The following is a 13,793-nucleotide window of genomic DNA, read 5'->3' as shown; positions in this document are numbered from 1 at the left end:
GGCAGGAATAGAAAAGATGGAATTTGAGATGAAACAAAGAGAGAGACAGGGAAATCAAGGTAATGACAACAAGAAGATAGAAGCAAAGAGACGGAGGTGGAAATAGGCTGAGGGAATTGCTTTCGCTTGCTCCTGGCAGGTTGAATTTTGGGGGCAACCTGGCCATCTCGGGCCGGCAGGGAAGGCCACGCGGCCTGTTGTGCTGGCTTAGCCCCAGACTGTCAGGAAGCTCATCTTCTGTCTAGTCTTGGGCCTTTTTGCTATGGGAAAATGGCATCTGGGGACAAGGATGTGGAACTCCCAGACCCGTAAGCCAGCCTCTATATGGGGCCAGAGGCCTAGGTGGAGTCCCCAGAGACACGGATGTCGGCAAGGGCCTCAGAGAGGCCTCTGAACCTGAGACTCAGTCCACCTGAACCTGAGACTCAAGCCAGTCTTGCCTAAGGTCGGGGGCCCCCGTGTGGTGCCCCTGTGGAATAGCACCAGCCGCACTGAGCCACAGAGCCGCTGACGGTGGGCTCCACCCAGGCCAGAGCTGATGGAACTGTTGCGGGGCAGTGGGGCGGGGCATGAGAAAGAGGTGACCTCCTCACTTCCCTAAATCAGTGTACGGATCAGTATGTGCACCAGTGCACGATGTGTGTCGCTGATGTTTATGTCAGGGTGCATGTGTGTGTATAGTACACGTATACAGGATAGACATAAATTTGTCTCTATATATGTGGGGGGACACTGTATTATTTTATATACATACTCACACAGATATATGTATGTATGCATGTGTGCTATTATGTGTCTATGGTCTCATTGGGTATATAGGTATGCATGTCTCTGTGTATGTGCCATTGTGTATATATCTCCTTGCCACAGTGTCATGCGCTGGGATGTATATGTGAGGCTATGATTGTGTGAGTGTAAAAATTACAACACGTATGTCATGATAAATGTATATGGATGACATTACACAATATATAATGGCACACTCTCATAGTCATGAGAATATGTAATGACATAAGTGACATGGTTTTACTGATATCTATATATCTAGATATATATAACCATGTCTCTATTGTATATTTACCGTGTATGAACATGTCACTATATGCGTATGTGTACAGAACCAATGTGTTTATTATGTGAATGTCACCATGTGTATATTCGTATGCTTTTATCTGTGACACACATCATATGTGTTTATATCACTGCATGTGTGTGTACTACTGAAGATGAATGTGTCCTGAGTGTGGGTATATCCTGGGTGTCATTGTGTGACATGCCGGCCATGTCACATGTATATATACCACTGTAAATGTGTGTGTGTGTGTGTGTGTGTGTGTGTGTCTTCTCTTGGCCGCACCACGCAGCCTGTGGGATCTTAGTTCTCCGACTGGGGATCGAGCCCGGGCCCCCGGCAGTGAAAGCGCAGAGTCCTAACCAACGGACCGCCAGGGAATTCCCTATACATGTGTTGATAGCTTATGTGTATGGGGCCCTCTGTGTAAATGCACTCATGTGCTGGTGTATGCTTTGCGTATTAGCATCTGTGCCCTTGTCTACATATACGATGCTTTTTGTACGAGCCACGGTGAGTTTGTGCCCAATTCGTATACTAACAGGACCCCCTAGGGATAGGGAGGGTGGACAGGAGACAGGAGGGAGGAGATGTGGGGATGTATGTATATGTATAGCTGATTCACTTTGTTTTACAGTAGAAACTAACACACCGTTGTAAAGCAATTACACTCCAGTAAAGATGTTTTTAAAAAAAAAAAAACAGGACTTCCCTGGTGGCACAGTGGTTGGGAGTCCGCCTGCCAATGCAGGGGACACGGGTTCGAGCCCTGGTCCGGGAATATCCCACATGCCGTGGAGCAACCGGGCCCGTGCGCCGTAACTACTGAGCCTGCACTCTAGAGCCCACAAGGCACAACTACCGAGCCCACGTGCCACAACTACTGAAGGCCCCGTGCCTGGAGCCCGTGCTCCGCAACAAGAGAAGCCACCGCAATGCGAAGCCTGCGCACCACAGTGAAGAGTGGCCCCCGCTTGCCGCAGCTAGAGAGAGTCCACATGCATCAACGGAGACCCAATGCAGCCATAAATAAAAAAATAATAAATAAATAAATAAATAAACAGGACCCCCTAGACTTTCTAAGATTAGAACTTAGAGGTAGGCAGCCTTCAGTATGGGGGTGTGAAAAGCAGGGGGAGGGCAGGGCGGAGCCAGAGCCAGGGTAAAAGGCGGGGGGGCCCCTCGCAGCCGTGCCCCTTGAAGTCCTACCCACTTCCCTCAGTTTGCAGGGAGGTCCTCGGCCCAGGCATGCCCTCCCTCCTCGGGGTGAGGCCCGACCAGGCCCAGAGCCCTCTTCTGGTCTCACAGGCAGGGGCAAACCCATTTCTCTCAGGAGAGAGAGTGGTCCCCCCCCCCCAGCCCTTCTGTGTGCCCACCGCATCCATGTGCCTGCTAATAAGCCCATTCAACAGAGTCTCAGACACAACAGCAGCAGAGTCCATTCTTTATTAGTGTTGGGGTCCCAGGCGCGCCCCCCCACTCCCCTCCCTCTCCCCCGCCTTCCCGCCTCTTCCTCATCCTGGCATCTGTCGTCTGGTGGCTGGGCCTGCACTGGGGCCTCTCCCCAGCTGCATCAGGTCCAGGCGTCCACCCTGCCGGCCCTCGGGGCAGCCGAGGCGCTGACGCGGCATTTCCCGGGTTGGCCGGACCCAGGAGGGGCAGGCCATGGGGGGCAGTGGCGACCTTTCAGGGGTCTGGGCGGGGTGGGGAGGGCACCTGAGGGGCTCACCTGTCACACGCGGTCCCGAACGCGGAGGAATTCGGTGGCGGGCGGCGGCGGCGCGGTCTCTGAAGCCCACAGTACACTCATCCATAAAGTAGGAAACACTACACCCTCCAGTGCTGTTAGTAGTGCTTTCTACTTTATGGGTGACTGCACTGTCTGTCTGTCCGTCGGCAGGTACTCTTCAGGCCGCCCGCTCCTCCTCCTGACTCCTGCTTCGAGGGCCCCCAGCCCTCCCCGTGGCTCCCTGAGACCCCGGCGCCCGGCCCGTGGCCCCGAGGGCCCGCCCTGGGCCCTGTGGGCGGTGACTCAGCATGGCGCCAGCCCCGGCCTCGTCTCCCTCCCTCCCCCAACTTCCTCTTCGGTTCCCTCTTCCCTCCCCTCCCCCCGACCCCGGGCTCCACCCCCCCACCCCCCCTCCCCCCCACTCTCGGGGACCACCAGGTAGAGACCACGGCTCTTCTGGAGGCCTCACCCTAGTGCCCAGTTCTGAGCCCCTGGGCGACGCCCTCCAGCCATACCCTCCCTGCGCTCCCGAGTCAGACCCCGGGCCCGGGGCCGCAGCCTCCTCCGCAGCCCAGGGCCGGACTCCCTCACCCGCCACCCCGGGGGCTCCCCAGCCAGGAGCCCAAGGCTCCCCTGACAAGAGATGGAGACCACGCTGAGGGGAGCGGGGCGCTCGGCACCGCTCACTGACAGCGAGTCCCACTTGTCAGCCTCTGGCCGCCCTCTGCCATGCCCACCCTACTCTCCGGCCCTGGTCCCTTGAAACCTTGGAGCCCTCTTTCTTCACCGGGGGCCAGGAGCCCTTGTACCCTCCTTGTCTAGAGGGAAGTCAAGGCCCGGCATCCCGAGGGCCTGGCCCAGCACGGAAGCCATCGAGGCGAGGGCTCCTGCACCCCTCGGCCTAGAGCCCTGCTCGTACGCCTTGGCACCAAGCTTCCGAAGCCCCTGCCGAGCACGTCTCCGCCCAGGGCCTGCGGCCCCGGCCCCTCATCGGCCCTTGAGGCCCAGAGTCAAGGAGCCCTGGCTGGGGCTGAAGTGACGGTTCGGATCCTTACCTGACGCTGCCGGGCTGAAGGGAGCGAGCCCTGTGCCGCAGGCTCCCAAGTGGGGTCCCCTTCAAGGCGGGCAGGGCTTATAACCCCGAGGCCACGTGGGTCAGATCTCAGGGCGCCCAACGGTCCTGGAGCCCGCCTCCACACCGCGGGGCCGATGAGCCGCCCCTCCCCTCCCTGGGGAGGACAGACCGACAGGAAACCAGAGCCGAGGCTGGGAATTGGCGGGAGGGGGGCTGAAGAGACATCGCACACACCCTGGGCAGGTGGCTTCCGGGACCCCGGGCCTGCCCTCCCCCCATGGCACCAGCTCCGGGGATAGGTTAGGAGTCTGGGACAGCCACAGGGGTGACCCCGGGAGGTCAGGGCTCCCTGCCAGGCCCTTCGGAGAGGACCCAAGACAGAGGCTTGAATTCCAGCACAAGAACCCTCTCTCGGAGCCCTACCCCGCTGACCCCAGCCCAGAAGACTCCCTTCCCTTCAGGACAGCAGTGGCGTTCAGACCGGGCCGTGGCTCCTCTAAATGTGCTGCCCAGGGAGGCCACAGAGGTGCGGTGTTTGACGGGCTCTGGGCCAGCACGTCACTGTACCCTCCAGGCAGTCAGCTGTCCTCAGCACCCCGCAAAGCCACCCCTCCGCCCAGCACCACCCGCAGGAGACCAGGCCTGAGCTCTCAGCACAGTCAGGGGGGTCACACTTGGGCCCGGTGAGCCTGTAGGCACTGGACTCGGTGTCCATGCTTCCCCCAGGGCCCGTAGGGCAGGGCAGAGCAGTGGTGAGATCTAGGGTCTCGGGCAGGGTCTGGGCGCCATGGGGCTTGGAGGACTGGAGGGAAGGAGGCTCCGAGGAGGGGTTCTAAGCAGCTACCGGATGTGGGCACGGGGCCCGCCCACCTGCATGCCGCCCCCGCTTTCCCCATGGGGAAGGCAGGAAGCTGCCCATCCCGGGGCCCCACAGGGTGTGGGACTGGGTGGGGGGCTGGGGTGAACTGGGTCCGGGTCACACATTTTCCCCAAGGCTCTCCAAGCCCCTCGGTGGGCTTGGCTCTGGAGTCAAGACGGATGGACTGAGCCAGGGGTAAGGAGGCGGGGAAGCGGCGAGGAGTGGACGAGAATCACCCAGTGGCTCCTTCCCAGAAGGCCACGGGCATCTCCTCTGGGTCCCCCATTCCGTGTCAGGCCCACAGAGACTGTGGGACCTCTCAGATCCAGAGGCCCAGACGAGGACTGGCACCCGGGGGCAAGCAGCAGGGAGGAAACCGCCCTGCACCCCTTCCTTCACGGCCAGCAGCCCTCAACCTGGAAAATGGTTATCCATCTCCCGGCCCCTAAATGGGACAGAGAACGGGGAACAGGGTCCTCCGCCTGCAGGGTCTGGAGAGCCAGTGGTGAGGAAGGCGAGCTGGCCGGAAATGGGACCGTGCTCCTTTAACAGACCACTGCTCCAGACCCTGGGTGCAGGGGAAGTGGCTGCCCTAGGCGATAAGAGGAGGAGGACATCAAAGCCGTGCAGTAACCTGGGCTCCTGGACCCTCACCCTTCAGGGCCCCTCCTCCGCGAGCATCTTGCCCGCCCTCCCCACCCCGACCTTCTGTCTAAAGCACCCTAGAGTCATCACCGCAGACGTGTTTTGTCCCAGCAAACAAGAGTCACAGGCTGGGAGCCAGGGGGCCTGGTTTGGGGGCCCAGCTCTGCTACAGGCTCCCTCGGCTTGTGACCTGCGTCAAGTCAGACCTGAGCTTCCTTCCGAGAGACACACTTGTCCCTCAGCAGTCCCCAGCCCCAGTGGGCCTCTCTCCTGTCCTGAGCAGGGTGGGGCCGTCCATGAGGCCTGCTCCCGCGTGACATCAGAGGCTGCATTTCCTCTGTTTTTCCTCAGTGCCCTAGGCCAAGACCGACACTGATTCCACACACCCCCCTCCACCCAGGAGAGAGATTAAGGCCCAGCCTCCCCATCCACAGAGCTCCCAGGGTCAGGCTGTTTCTGGAAAGGCTGGGGCTTTCACTCGTTCCACCCTGACGCTGGGGCTGAGGAAGGGTGGAACTGGGGCGGGGACCGGGGGTCGGGGGTGGGTGGGAGGGGGGCGGGTCAGGGCCTCCATACCCTGGAGTTCTCCCCCAGCCCTGGTGGGCCTCAAACCAAGAGAACAGGGACACGAGAAACAAAATCAAGGACAGGGAAGGGGCAAGGTCTGAGATAAGGACACAGAGACAGTAAGAACCACCAGGTGAGGGGAACAGGAGCCCTGGACTAGAAGCCCTGCTTGGGGCTGCAGGACCCATAGGTGTGGCCTGAGTGACTGAGCAACAGGAACCTGAGGGACGAGCAGTGGATGCCTGTGTGCGGGCATGCCCCCCCACACACACGTGCGTACACACAGACACACATACATACACACAGATACGCATACACACACACACACACATACACACACAGCTTGAGGAGCCCAGAGGACCCACAGTCCCCATTCTAGAGAGGCACAGCAGGCCCAGAACCACACACACACACTGGGGGTGACGTCCCAGCTCAGGCCTACAGATGCGCTTTGGGGGAGGCCCGCTGCAAACTCCTGGACACCCCTGCCTCTTCCCCGGAAATGCCCAGGAAGGCTCACTTGGGAATCTGAGGCCCGAGCTTGGGAGGTGACTGGGGGAGGTGGGCGTGGATTCGGAACACAGGCGCCTCTGGGAGAGACACGGCTCCCACTCCTGCTTCCAGAGGTGCCCAGGATGAGAGAAACTAAACCTTGATGATGGCCAGTCACTGAGCGAGGAGGTGCCTGAGACAGGAGGCCTCTCTGTGGAGAGAGGAGTTCAAGTCTATTCTTCAAACTCTGCCCCTTGGTGGCAGGTCTGGGCTCAGCCAGGCACTCAGTGGGCAGCCTGGGCTCACTTGGACTCTGCTAGAACGTGTCCTCCGTGGTCCTTTCCAGTTCTGGCGCTCCTCGTACCTGCTCAGAGATAGCCAAAGGGGAGGAGGGGTAGGGGCCACGCTAAGAAGGAGTAGCGGTGGGGCAGTTGGCATCAGAAACAAAGCGGGACCAGAACAGGGGCCTGAGGCTGCTGGGCCTGGGCTTGGCCTCCCGGAGGGCTCCGGGCTCCTAATCCCCAGCCCCACCCCACCTCACTGACCTTGGGGACAGCCACCTTTGTGTGCCAAGCTGGGGCTGCGGGCAGGTAAAGGTGAACCTGAGGAGAAAAGGGCACAGCCCTGTCTTCAGGGCCCCCCAGTCTGATAGGCAAGACACAGATACATGTGCAGGGCACGGGAGCTTCGTCGGTTGGTGTGAGTGAGCAGCACGTACCTAAAGCAGGTGCAAGGCTTCAGGCCTAATGGGGACGGGGGTTCTTACTTGAGCGAGCCCTGAATCAGACAGGTGATGCAGAACACGTGCCTACGCCTCCACGCGTACTGACAGCTCACAAAACGGCAGCAATAAGAGCACAGTAGTCCTGGGTGGGGTTGAGGGGCCTATGGGGCTAGACTAACAGATGCTGCAGTGGCGGCCTCAGAGTCACAGGGGCCCATCAGAGGGGGCTTCCTGGAGTACGGATGGAAGAGGGTTTGGAAGGAGAGGAGATAAAGAGGGCAGAAGCTGACCGGGCAAGGAGGAGAAACGGGGAGCAAATGGTCTTTTGAAGGCCTAACACCTGCAAGGGAGAGCAGGCCCAGAGGGTGGGAGAAAGGCGGGGGTCTCGTCTGCACAGGAAGGTGGAGAAGAAAACGAAGCCTCCCCTCCAGCTGCACAGGCCTGGGGCCCGCACTCGGCAGGCAGGCGAAGATGGCAGCCCAGATAACCTGCGGGGTGTGGAGACAACAAGAGAGAAGCCGCAGGGCCCACCGCGCACAAACAGGAAGTGCCCGCCCTGCAGCGAGCAAGGCTGGGGGACGGGCCTGGCCACAAAGGAGGGACGTTGAGCCCCCAGGCACTGCACAACGGGGCTGAGGACAATGCGCGTCGACAGCCCCAAACGTTAGGACCTTTGGCCTCCCTCCCTGGGAAGGGGGGCCACCGAGGGAAGCAGGTGCTGAGAAACGGAAGCGCCTCAAGAACCTAAGACAGCCCGTGTCCCTGGCAGAGGTCATGTTGGCACCGAGGAAGGCCCCTGCCTCATCCCGGAGCCTGGGGCTGGCTGTGGGGTGGGCCCCAGGAGTGCTGAGAGGCCTCCAGACAAGGAGGGTGGGCATGCTCTGCCCCCAGCCCTGCCTGCACTGCCCAGACACGCTCCAAGTTGAACCTCAGGCTCTCCTGTGCCACCCCGGCAAGAGGCGGCTGCAGTGCACCCTGGGAGGCCAGCTCTGCCCTGGGAGGGGCTCTGGCTCAGCTCTCTGGATCACAGTATCCAAGGCCTTTTAAGCAGCAAGATCAGGCAGCAAACTGACCTGAGTCGGGAAGCTGAGCTGCAAGACCAGAGAGAGGCATCAGGCAGCCTGAGGTCACACAGCAGGTCAGGGCCAGGTTCAGGGTTTTGTCCACAGCAGCTAGAAAGAGGCAGGGTGGGCTGGGCAGGAAAGGGGGTGTGAGCGTGAGGCTCGACCACTGCTGGGGGTGTGGCCATGAAACCAGAGGCGTCCTCCACTGGGATCTCCTAGGGACACAGGAAGGAAATGAGAGAAAACCCCCTCTTGGCTCCTTCCACACAAAGGTACAAATTTGCCTGGTTTAAGTTGCAGAGCTGCACCTGCTCCAGTTTTAACTGCTACAAATAAACTCTGTGTGTGTGTGTGTCCCAAGAGTGGGGCCAGGTCAGGTCATCCCTGCCTGGAACCCACTATGATCTCTCATCAGCCTAACTACCTACCCCCAACATCAGGACCATGAAACAGAGGGCGAAACTAGGAGGTGGGAGACCAGGCGTCCAGTCCCCGCCCTTCGGCTATTTACAGGGTAACTGTGGATCTGCTTCCCCAGCCCCCAGCCCTTACTTCATCCATAAAACTGAAGAGGAGGTTGACCAAAGGACCTGTTTGTAGTCAGGAAGTCCCCAAGAGCAAGGGGCCCCAAGGACCTTGGAGGAGGAAGCAGCGAGGCCTATGTTCCAAGACCTTCCCATGGATTTCCCCAGCGGGCTCAAGGGCAGACCTCCCATAGCTCAGAGAAGGCAGGTGGCTGGGAAGAGATCTCGAGTAGAATCTGCCCCTCATCTTGGCTGGGAACAGGGACAAAGGGCTGGGGGACGCCTCTGTCTATCTGCCAGCATCCTGCTGTATCCCGCCTTCCACAGCAGTCCTCACATCCCAGGGGCAGCTGGAAAAGCAGAAGGTGAAGGCTGGAGAGAACAGAGGGCACCGTGAGGACTGCTCTGTGAGCCGTTTCTTTATTCACCACCACGTTCTACACGCGGAGCTGGGGTGGGGTGGGGTGGGGTGGGGAAGGACAGAAGCCAGGGCGTCTAGAGGACTTGATGGAACCTCATTCGATCATCATGCTGACCCAGTGATGTAAACGATGGTGTCCCCATCTCAGAGACGAGGAAACGGAAACTCAGTGAGGTTAAGTTTCACCCTCCTGAAAATCAGCCAACAGCCTGCAACCCATTTCTGTTTCCCTACGGGACTCAGTCCAAAGTCCCCCAGAGGACCAGGCCTGGCAGACCTCATTGTGGATACTCAACAGACAGTGGAGATGCAGCCTTGTCTGCTCACAAGCCCAGGTGGAGAAGGGGGTTGGAAAAAGCAACGGGAGGAGCTCGGGGCAGACTTCCCAGGCCCCAGGCTTGTGGGTGGGGGCAGCAGAGGGGTCTAAATGGGTAACCAAGTGGTCTGCAGAACCCAGCAGTGAAGAGCCACACCAGCTCCTTCCCTCAGAGCCCATTAAGGCAGTCAGGTGGGGGAGGTGGCCACGAAGGCTGGGGCCACGAAGGCTGGGGGCCACGAAAGCTGGGGACCACAAAGGCTGGGGACCACGAGGGCTGGGGCCACGAAAGCTGGGGGACCACAAAGGCAGGGGACCACGAGAGCTGGGGCCACGAAGGCTGGGGGCCACGAAGGCTGGGGGCCACTTGTGCAGCAGCAGCTGTAGCAGCTCCCAGCACTGGAGCCGTTAAAAAGTGACTCAACCAGAAAGTGCGTTTGAAGCGACGCCCGCCAGGGCCCCATAGTCAAACCTCAAAAAGACGAAGTGAGAGAGACAAGCCTGCCTGGGCTGGGCTGGGGGTGGAGGCGGCCTGGAGCGGCCTGGCCAAATAAGGGCAAATGCTCCCGGGCCGGCCAATAGGGCGTGGGCAGCTGCGTCCTGGGGCTGCAGCTGGGGGGGGCTGGTGCTGGTGAGAGTCCGGGGGCAAAACGAGAGAGGGGACGGGGCCAGAGGCCCAGGTCCTCCAGGAAGGGTCCAAGGGTGAGTGAGCACGAGGAGTTGCTGAGGCCTTCATCCCCAAAGACCTTAGCGCTGCACATGGCAGACCCGACCCCCAAGAGCCCCACCTGCAGGTGGGGGTCAAGGGGGAAAAAGGAAGAGCTAGCCCTCACCCCTGCCCCAGTTATGGGCCCTGGATCCCCAGCTGCCACAGCGGAACCGAAGGGACGCCATAAGGGACGGCTGGGCCGAAACACCAGCCCAGACTTGCCTGGCCGCTGACCTTGGGCAAATGATGTAACTGAAACTCAGTTTTCTCATCTGTGAAAGGGAACTAATGCCCCACGGGAGGGCACTGAGGATCAAATGCAGTAATGGAGGGGCCAGTTTTTGAACCTGGTAGCGGTCACACTGGTCTAACGAACTCTTCTTGTGGAAGCACCAGCCCAAGGGCTGCTTCTCACTCTACTCTTGCCCCCCGGGGGCTGTGAAAGACCCCTTTGCAGGGACACCACGTGGCTCCCAGTTCTGGCCTCTGGTAGGGGGAGGAGCGGTGCGGAGGCCAGAGGGGTCCTTCCAGTCTAAGCTTAGTCCCTCCTGCTGCAAAAGCAACAGACACGCCTTCCTCAGACTCAGTCACGGAAACGTGACGCAAAGCGCCCACCTCGACCTCCCCCATCTCCTCATCTTCCCGCCTGGCTCCACGGAGCTCCAGACCCCGCCCCATCTCCCTGCTCCCCGGAGGTGCAGGGCTGAGGAAGTGAGTCTACTCGGCTGCCCAGAGAAAGTGCCCGTGCCCCGACGGCAGCTGCCTGCACGGGGCGGGGGTGCGGGGGGGACAGCTGCTGGCTTCTCCCAGGGCCTGTGATCACTCCCTTGCCTCAGGCCTCCCCAGCGCCTGCTCGGCCTTGGCTGCCACCCTCTTCCTCTCCGTGCATGGATTTGCATTTTCCCCTCTGCCCTCTGCCACTCAAGCCCCCAGGGACCAGGTGACAGTTAAACCCCCTCTTCCGGCTAGTGGCCCAGAGCGCTCACTTCCTTCCAGGTATTTTCCGGGCTTGGGGGAGGGGTTGAAAGGGTGGCAGTTGCCGGGTTTGGGGAAGAGAGAAGGAGGGCTCCATTTTGGATGGAAGCTGGGGTCTCCCCACCCTGGCGTCTGAAGCTGTTCCTTATCTTCCCCCAAGTTCTCTCTGGAGCACGAGACTCAGTGTGGAGGAAGGAGAGAGCACAGGCAAGAAGCAGCACAGGGTCTCGAAACGGGGCCTTCCGGCTCCCTGACTTCTAAGAGGCACAAGCCTCCCTCTGCTGTGGGACGGACCCCTGGGCCTCAAGTCCTCTGTCCGTGACCCCATAATGCCTGCCCTCCACTTCGGGGCGAGTGTTGAGACTAGGAATGCCGAGGTCTAGAGGGGAGACGTTTTCTGTCACATTCTCAGAGGATCTGGCATCTAGGAACCAGCAGCCCAGGGCAGAGTTTTCTCTGCACTCAGTTCCTGCTTCCTGGGGTCTAAAAGCGAGAGAAACACAAGCATCTGTAGGCAAAAGGTGCTGAGCCAGGCAGTGGAGGACATACAAAGTAGCAGTGACCCCCTCTTGAGGGCAGGCTGACCCTTGACTCTGGGGCTCAGTTTTCTCACTCGTCAAGTGAGGGGCTGGCCTAAGCCCTGAATCCCCCAGCCCTGGAATTCTCCGCAGGGTCTGCCTCCACTCTTTCATCCACCCCGACACTCCAGACCTCCCCCTCCCAATGGTGAAGGCCTCTGAGCCCCAAGGCGCAGGCAGACAGCCATGTGCTTTCTTCCTCAGTCCAAGACTTACTGGCTCACCCAACAGCAGTTTTTACCAGCATGGCTAATCTCCTGGTTCAGACAAGACTGGAGGGGGGACAGCCACACATGAGCAGCAGAAGTGACAGCTGACAGGCTGACATGAATCTGAGAGGTAGAGAAATAATTAGTCCCAGAACCATTTCACCACATGATACAAAAATGGAGGTTTCATAACAATGACTTTAAGCCAAGTAGAGGTTAAATCACATTCACAATCTCATAGCCAAATAGAAAGGAAGTATATATTAAAAAAATAAACAAAACTTAGGTCGTAAAAATGAAAGAACAGAAAGAGACAGAGATTAAGATAAAAAGCCACGGTGCTTGAAGAAAAATGTTTCAGTTTTGATATATTTGCGGATAGATACATTTGAACATCTATTGCCCAAGAAGGCTAGAGTGATGACGTTCTTAGCTAGCACTTATCTAGAGGGGGACAACTTGGAATGACAATCCCTTAGGTAGACTTAGTAGTTTACAGCTCTCAAATTGCTTTTACCTAAATGACTGTATTTGATTCTCAAAACTATCCTAAGACAAGAGCTGCCAACTGCATTTTTAAGCGAACTTTTTATTTCAGGTATAACGGACAAACAGAAAAGGGAACAAATCATGAGTGTATAACTCAGTAGATCTCCAGAAAATGAATCGACCTATGTAACTAGCATCCAGATCAAAAGCAGACCATAACCAGGGGCCCCTCATGACCTGCTCCACCCCACCTTTCACAAGGAACCACTATCCTGTCAACTAACACCAGAGTTTTGTCAACTGCATTTTTTTGAAGAGGAAGCTTCTTTTAGAGAAGTAAAGTGACTTAGAAAAGTCAGGGCTAGTGGGTGGTGGAAGCAGCAGGGCTGAGAGGCAGGGACACTGCCCCTAGTTCCAGGGGAGCGTGAAGGGGCCATAACTGGGCTGCAGGTGGAGGAAGGTGGTGAGTAGAAAATAGCGGGAGAGGTTGGAGAGACCTGGCACAGGCCAGCAGATACCCGAGAGCTGATGGAATGGAACAGAAGATGCAGCCAGGCAGGAACTGGAGGACTGGACCGGTTTCCCCATGCTCTGCACAGGGATCCTTGAGTAAATCCCGAGTATCTCCTCTCTGGCCATTTCCCCACACTGTCTCCCCCCTCTCTGGCTAGTTTTGGACTTGAAGACCTAGCGATTGTAGGTGGTGGGGGTAGGGGGGTTAGGGCAGCTCAGCGTGCAGGCACATGCAGCTTGCTGGTTCTGTGGAAAAATCATGAAGGGAGCAAAGCTGCTGCGTCTGGGGAGAACTACGTGAAAACGCAGCCCTAAACCAGACATTTCTTGAGCTAAGCCTCCACTACTTGATCATGACCAAGTCACTTTAACTCTTTGAGCCTCAGCCTGTGCATCGTTACCTAAGGATGTTAACTTTGGCACAGGGGTTTTGGGGGATCAAATAAGATAATGGATGTGAAAGCCCCCTTGTCGACTTGTAAAATGCTATTTAAATGAAAGGCTTTACGGATACCAAACATGAACCAGACTTCCAGACAGACTGAGATGTTATTAGTCTGTTCTTAAACATTTACTACCTGTCGCCTTTACACACACACACACCCCCCCCAGGTGTCAGGGAGGGGACTCGAGAATTCATAGCAGGTTATAGACAGGCTGGCACTATGAAGGTAACGGCCATGCCAGAGGAGAGAGACCTCAGTCCCTAAACCTGAAGGTTAGGCCCTCGCCAGCCCGTCCCATTACTCTTGGGAAAATCGCTCCCTCCAAGACCAGAATGTTCGGACCCTTGTTCCATCAGCTACCAACCCCTGCTTTGGGCTGGAGGCTG

Source organism: Mesoplodon densirostris, chromosome 18 (genome assembly GCF_025265405.1).
Source record: "Mesoplodon densirostris isolate mMesDen1 chromosome 18, mMesDen1 primary haplotype, whole genome shotgun sequence".
Taxonomy (NCBI): Eukaryota; Metazoa; Chordata; class Mammalia; order Artiodactyla; family Ziphiidae; genus Mesoplodon; species Mesoplodon densirostris.
Note: the sequence above shows the minus strand (reverse complement) of the source record.